The sequence below is a fragment of the Salvelinus fontinalis genome, unplaced genomic scaffold, assembly GCF_029448725.1.
Source record: "Salvelinus fontinalis isolate EN_2023a unplaced genomic scaffold, ASM2944872v1 scaffold_0875, whole genome shotgun sequence".
NCBI lineage: Eukaryota > Metazoa > Chordata > Actinopteri > Salmoniformes > Salmonidae > Salvelinus > Salvelinus fontinalis.
This window is the reverse complement of record NW_026601084.1, coordinates 59,191-67,023: the sequence shown is the minus strand read 5'-3', so window position 1 is coordinate 67,023 and position 7,833 is coordinate 59,191. Positions and strand designations below refer to the sequence as shown.

At 46.5% G+C, this 7,833-nt stretch overlaps 1 long non-coding RNA gene across 1 annotated transcript; it reads right to left on the bottom strand.

Annotated features, from left to right (window-relative positions):
- Nucleotides 1–203: 203 nt before the first annotated feature.
- Nucleotides 204–1,386, bottom strand: LOC129847574 (uncharacterized). The gene is made up of 3 exons (XR_008758438.1): nt 638–1,386; nt 374–550; nt 204–283 (listed from the first exon to the last, which is right to left on the bottom strand). It is a non-coding gene; the product is annotated as an uncharacterized LOC129847574 (long non-coding RNA).
- Between the last annotated feature and the right edge of the window lie 6,447 nt (nt 1,387–7,833).

Genomic DNA, 7,833 nt, shown 5'->3' with positions numbered 1-7,833 from the left:
GACTCCTCACCATTGTAGAGTAAATAGTACTTTCACAGTCTTAACATGATACCTCATGCCTTCTGGAATCCAGAGAGATGGTCTCCTCCTCATCATCGTCTCCATCATGTGCTGTTGCTGCTGCACTGGGGCCTTCACCCTATCACATTTAATCGGATTCATATTGAAGCTAGTAGACAAGACATGCCAGGCCTACAGTATGCCTTTGATGGAGTACTCACTGGATCAGCATCGTCTGGTGCTTGTGCTGGTGGCTCTAACAGGAACACAGTGCTGCCAGACACTGCAAGGCAATAGGTAAACCAAAGTCAGACAGTCCAAATTGATTCAATATGAATGTGGTTGTATCCCATGTAGAGATGGAAGGACATACCTTGAATGAAGCGGGTGGCATCTTGGGAGGAACCTATGCTCGTCTCTTTCCCCCCAGGGATCCCCTCTAAGACGGGCCTGCCTTTATTTAGCTCCAAGGCCATGTCCTCTGCTGGGGTAAGGTCAGCCTTTGGTGACCCACCACCCGTGCCTTGTCTGTGGGTATTCTTTTTCACTGCTAAAACAGTACAGACAATGTGTGAGCAGGCACCTTCTGGGTACAATATATGCTTGTGCTTTGTTAAATATTAGTCAGGGACCATACCATTCTGCAGAATGTTCTTGTATTTGATTTTGACCTGCTGCCATGTCCGTTTTGGCCCGTTCATGTTTAATCTACACACACACACACACACACACACACACACACACACACACACACACACACACACATTTAATGGAGTCACACTGCAAAAAATTACTTGGTATTTTTGTCTTGTTTTCAGTAAAAATATCAAAAAATTTATCATAGCTTTATACAGTGTGATGGAGTTACTTTACACAATTTCACTCATATCTGCAGTGCATTTCAATTAAAAATTTAACCGTTTCATAATTACAGTACAACTGCATTTTTGGAGATGTGAATTAAATATTTGAATTGTAATTGTGATGTTTCAGCGGAGCGGTGAGTGTGTAATTGTGCACTACTTACGCATTCAGGCGGTCTGCAATACTTTGCCACGCTTTTTCTCTTTGCTTTATCACTGTGGCGGTGTTGCCTTTCTTCTTAATTATATCTTTTACCTCCTCGTATGCCTCCATGAGGATTTGTGCTTCCGACGGGGAAAAGTACGCGGCTCTAGTTGCCATGGTAAATCAGTTAATCTGTGATCTGTGGCGGGGTCTATTTGAGTGAGCCGTGAGCGCGCACCTATCCAGGATTGGTTTCACCTGGCTTAATGAATCCGTGTCTGCTCATCCTGGCTTGGTCTTTGTGCAACCAATTAAGCCTGGACGCACATGTTTTGGCTTCATTGAGCTCAGCTGAGTCATTTATCCCGGATGTCTTAATTCTACTTTTGTGCAACAGGCCCCTGCATGTGGCCACATGTGAACATTTCTTCATATTCCTCGCTAGTTAATGAGTTATTAGCCCAGTTATAGCTAATTTCTAGTCATCAATGAGGGACTGGTTGCTTCCTACAAAACGTGTTCATTTCTAGCCATCAATGAGGGACTGGTTGCTTCCTACAAAACGTGTTCATTTCTAGTCATCAATGAGGGACTGGTTGCTTCCTACAAAACGTGTTCATTTCTAGTCATCAATGAGGGACTGGTTGCTTCCTACAAAACGTGTTCATTTCTAGTCATCTTTGAAAAACCAGTCAGGCAAAGATCTTTTCATGTCTTAAAGGGGCGTACACTTATATCTATACAGCGGTATGTGGACACCCCTTCAAATTAGTGGATTCTGCTATTTCAGCCACACCTGTTGCTGACAGGTGTAAAACATTGAGCACACCGCCATGCAATCTCCATAGACAAACATTGGCAGTAGAATGGCCTTTCTGAAGAGCTCAGTGACTTTCAACGTGGCACCGTTATACTGTAGGATGCCTCCTTTCCAACAAGTCAGTCCGTCAAATTTCTTCCCCGCTAGAGCTGCCCCCCAGGTCAACTATAAGTCTTGTTATTGTGACGTGGAAACGTCTAGGAGCAACAACGGCTCAGCCGGACAAGTGGTAGGCCACACAAGCTCACAGAACGAGACCGCCGAGTGCTGAAGCGCACAGCGGGTAAAAAAATGTCTGTCCTCGGTTGCAAACACTCACTACCGAGTTCCACACTGCTTCTGGAAACAACCTCAGTACAATGACTGTTAATCGGGAGCTTCGTGCCTAAGATCCCCAATACGCAACGCCAAGCGTCGGCTGGAGTGGTGTAAAAGCTCGCCGCTATTGGACTCTGGAAACGCGTTTTCTGGAGTGATGAATCACATCTGGGTTTGGCGGATTCCACGAGGACGCTACCTGCCCAAATACATAGTGCCAACTGTAAAGTTTGGTGGAGGAGGAATAACACACACACACACGGTTAAGATCTTAAGAGGGCCACTAACCGAAGGGTAGCTGGTTGAAATCCCCAAGGAGGCAATATCTGCCATTCTGCAGTTTGTATTTATTATGGATCCTCATTAGTTCCTGCCAAAGCAGCAGCTACTCTTCCTGGGGTTTATTATGGATCCCCATTAGTTCCTGCCAAGGCAGCAGCTACTCTTCCTGGGGTTTATTATGGATCCCCATTAGTTCCTGCCAAGGCAGCAGCTACTCTTCCTGGGGTTTATTATGGATCCCCATTAGTTCCTGCCGAGGCAGCAGCTACTCTTCCTGGGGTTTATTATGGATCCCCATTAGTTCCTGCCAAGGCAGCAGCTACTCTTCCTGGGGTTTATTATGGATCCCCATTAGTTCCTGCCAGGGCAGCAGCTACTCTTCCTGGGGTTTATTATGGATCCCCATTAGTTCCTGCCAGGGCAGCAGCTACTCTTCCTGGGGTTTATTATGGATCCCCATTAGTTCCTGTCAAGGCAGCAGCTACTCTTCCTGGGGTTTATTATGGATCCCCATTAGTTCCTGCCAAGGCAGCAGCTACTCTTCCTGGGGTTTATTATGGATCCCCATTAGTTCCTGCCAAGGCAGCAGCTACTCTTCCTGGGGTTTATTATGGATCCCCATTAGTTCCTGTCAAGGCAGCAGCTACTCTTCCTGGGGTTTATTATGGATCCCCATTAGTTCCTGCCAAGGCAGCAGCTACTCTTCCTGGGGTTTATTATGGATCCCCATTAGTTCCTGCCAAGGCAGCAGCTACTCTTCCTGGTGTTTATTATGGATCCCCGTTAGTTCCTGCCAAAGCAGCAGCTACTCTTCCTGGGGTTTATTATGGATCCCCATTAGTTCCTGCCAAGGCAGCAGCTACTCTTCCTGGGGTTTATTATGGATCCTCATTAGTTCCTGCCAAGGCAGCAGCTACTCTTCCTGGGGTTTGTTATGGATCCCCATTAATTCCTGCCAAGGCAGCAGCTACTCTTCCTGGGGTTTATTATGGATCCCCGTTAGTTCCTGCCAAGGCAGCAGCTACTCTTCCTGGGGTTTATTATGGATCCCCGTTAGTTCCTGCCAAGGCAGCAGCTACTCTTCCTGGGGTTTATTACGGATCCCCATTAGTTCCTGCCAAGGCAGCAGCTACTCTTCCTGGGGTTTATTACGGATCCCCATTAGTTCCTGCCGAGGCAGCAGCTACTCTTCCTGGGGTTTATTATGGATCCCCATTAGTTCCTGCCGAGGCAGCAGCTACTCTTCCTGGGGTTTATTATGGATCCCCATTAGTTCCTGCCGAGGCAGCAGCTACTCTTCCTGGGGTTTATTATGGATCCCCATTAGTTCCTGCCAAGGCAGCAGCTACTCCTCCTGGGGTTTATTATGGATCCCCATTAGTTCCTGCCAAGGCAGCAGCTACTCTTCCTGGGGTTTATTATGGATCCCCATTAGTTCCTGCCAAGGCAGCAGCTACTCTTCCTGGGGTTTATTATGGATCCCCATTAGTTCCTGCCAAGGCAGCAGCTACTCTTCCTGGGGTTTATTATGGATCCTCATTAGTTCCTTCTTAGGCAGCAGCTACTCTTCCTGGGGTTTATTATGGATCCCCATTAGTTCCTGCCAAGGCAGCAGCTACTCTTCCTGGGGTTTATTATGGATCCTCATTAGTTCCTTCTTAGGCAGCAGCTACTCTTCCTGGGGTTTATTATGGATCCCCATTAGTTCCTGCCAAGGCAGCAGCTACTCTTCCTGGGGTTTATTATGGATCCCCATTAGTTCCTGCCAAGGCAGCAGCTACTCTTCCTGGGGTTTATTATGGATCCCCTTTAGTTCCTGCCAAGGCAGCAGCTACTCTTCCTGGGGTTTATTATGGATCCTCATTAGTTCCTTCTTAGGCAGCAGCTACTCTTCCTGGGGTTTATTATGGATCCCCATTAGTTCCTGCCAAGGCAGCTGCTACTCTTCCTGGGGTTTATTATGGATCCCCATTAGTTCCTGCCAAGGCAGCAGCTACTCTTCCTGGGGTTTATTATGGATCCCCATTAGTTCCTGTCAAGGCAGCAGCTACTCTTCCTGGGGTTTATTATGGATCCCCATTAGTTCCTGCCAAGGCAGCAGCTGCTCTTCCTGGGGTCTATTATGGATCGTCATTAGTTCCTGCCAAAGCAGCAGCTACTCTTCCTGGGGTTTATTATGGATCCCCATTAGTTCCTGCCAAGGCAGCAGCTACTCTTCCTGGGGTTTATTATGGATCCCCATTAGTTCCTGCCAAGGTAGCAGCTACTCTTCCTGGGGTTTATTATGGATCCCCATTAGTTCCTACCAAGGCAGCTGCTACTCTTCCTGGGGTTTATTATGGATCCCCATTAGTTCCTGCCAAGGCAGCAGCTGCTCTTCCTGGGGTTTATTATGGATCCCCATTAGTTCCTGCCAAGGCAGCAGCTACTCTTCCTGGGGTTTATTATGGATCCCCATTAGTTCCTGTCAAGACAGCAGCTACTCTTCCTGGGGTTTATTATGGCTCCCCATTAGTTCCTGCCCTGGCAGCAGCTACTCTTCCTGGGGTTTATTATGGATCCCCATTAGAAAGAGAGGACAGAGAGGGCGGGACAGGTTAAGATATATCTCTCCCTCTCTACCCTGCCAGTCAGACAGACAGAAAGACAGACAGTCAGTCAGACAGTCAGACAGTCAGACAGACAGACAGACAGACAGACAGACAGACAGACAGACAGACAGACAGACAGACAGACAGACAGACAGACAGACAGACAGACAGGACAGGGGACAGGTTAAGATGTCTCTCTCTCTCTCTACCCTGCTCTGCTCACTGCTGGCTAAATAAGGCAAAAAGAGAGATGAGAGAGAGAGAGAGAGTGTGTGTAAATACCACTGTGTCACAACATCCCTCCGCTGGGAGTTTCTCCTCTGGTCTTCACTTCCTCTCCTCTCCTCTCTCCGTCTCTCTTCTCTCTGTAGATAACATCTCATTGAGTGACAACACAGGAAATTAACTCATACAGACAGAGAGGACAGGTTAAGTTTCTCCTCTGGTCTTCCTCTCCTCTCTCCATCTCTCTTCTCTCTGTAGATAACAGCTCATTGAGTGACAACACAGGAAATGAACTCATAACCAACAAGTGACACCCGGCTGGCATCACACACACACACACACACACACACACACACACACACACACACACACACACACACACACACACACACACACACACACACACACACACACACACACACACACACACACACACACACACACACACACACACACACACACACACACACACACACACACACACACACACACACACACACATCGTATGACAGACTGGGTGGGACATACAGGCCAGACGATTGGCTAAGCTCATGCACCACTCTGACTGGACAGGAATAAGGAAGAAGGGACAGTGTGGAAGTGGCCGATATAAAGGCAGACCTGGGTAATGCTCTATACAACTCTATGCCTTGTAAATCACTAACCTTGTCTTTATACCGGGAGGGAAGTTAACCTTTAACCCTAATGAACCCTTAACGACACACTGCAGGTGTAAATCACTAACCTTGTCTTCATACCGGGAGGGAAGTTAACCTTTAACCCTAATGAACCCTTAACGACACACTGCAGGTGTAAATCACTAACCTTGTCTTTATACCGGGAGGGAAGTTAACCTTTAACCCTAATGAACCCTTAACGACACACTGCAGGTGTAAATCACTAACCTTGTCTTTATACCGGGAGGGAAGTTAACCTTTAACCCTAATGAACCCTTAACGACACACTGCAGGTGTAAATCACTAACCTTGTCTTTATACCGGGAGGGAAGTTAACCTTTAACCCTAATGAACCCTTAACGACACACTGCAGGTGTAAATCACTAACCTTGTCTTTATACCGGGAGGGAAGTTAACCTTTAACCCTAATGAACCCTTAACGACACACTGCAGGTGTAAATCACTAACCTTGTCTTTATACCGGGAGGGAAGTTAACCTTTAACCCTAATGAACCCTTAACGACACACTGCAGGTGTAAATCACTAACCTTGTCTTTATACCGGGAGGGAAGTTAACCTTTAACCCTAATGAACCCTTAACGACACACTGCAGGTGTAAATCACTAACCTTGTCTTTATACCGGGAGAGAAGTTAACCTTTAACCCTAATGAACCCTTAACGACACACTGCAGGTGTAAATCACTAACCTTGTCTTTATACCGGGAGGGAAGTTAACCTTTAACCCTAATGAACCCTTAACGACACACTGCAGGTGTAAATCACTAACCTTGTCTTTATACCGGGAGGGAAGTTAACCTTTAACCCTAATGAACCCTTAACGACACACTGCAGGTGTAAATCACTAACCTTGTCTTTATACCGGGAGGGAAGTTAACCTTTAACCCTAATGAACCCTTAACGACACACTGCAGGTGTAAATCACTAACCTTGTCTTTATACCGGGAGGGAAGTTAACCTTTAACCCATATTGCTCTCACAGACGCCATGATGGAACGGATCAAATATCCTGGTCCTAGTCTGTTTTCTCTAGATGGTTACTACATCCTGGTCCTAGTCTGTTATCTCTAGGTGGTTACTACATCCTGGTCCTAGTCTGTTTTCTCTAGATGGTTACTACATCCTGGTCCTAGTCTGTTTTCTCTAGGTGGTTACTACATCCTGGTCCTAGTCTGTTTTCTCTAGATGGTTACTACATCCTGGTCCTAGTCTGTTATCTCTAGGTGGTTACTACATCCTGGTCCTAGTCTGTTATCTCTAGGTGGTTACTACATCCTGGTCCTAGTCTGTTATCTCTAGGTGGTTACTACATCCTGGTCCTAGTCTGTTTTCTCTAGGTGGTTACTACATCCTGGTCCTAGTCTGTTATCTCTAGGTGGTTACTACATCCTGGTCCTAGTCTGTTTTCTCTAGGTGGTTACTACATCCTGGTCCTAGTCTGTTTTCTCTAGGTGGTTACTACATCCTGGTCCTAGTCTGTTTTCTCTAGGTGGTTACTACATCCTGGTCCTAGTCTGTTATCTCTAGATGGTTACTACATCCTGGTCCTAGTCTGTTATCTCTAGATGGTTACTACATCCTGGTCCTAGTCTGTTTTCTCTAGATGGTTACTACATCCTGGTCCTAGTCTGTTTTCTCTAGGCGGTTACTACATCCTGGTCCTAGTCTGTTTTCTCTAGATGGTTACTACATCCTGGTCCTAGTCTGTTTTCTCTAGATGGTTACTACATCCTGGTCCTAGTCTGTTTTCTCTAGATGGTTACTACATCCTGGTCCTAGTCTGTTATCTCTAGGTGGTTACTACATCCTGGTCCTAGTCTGTTTTCTCTAGGTGGTTACTACATCCTGGTCCTAGTCTGTTTTCTCTAGATGGTTACTACATCCTGGTCCTAG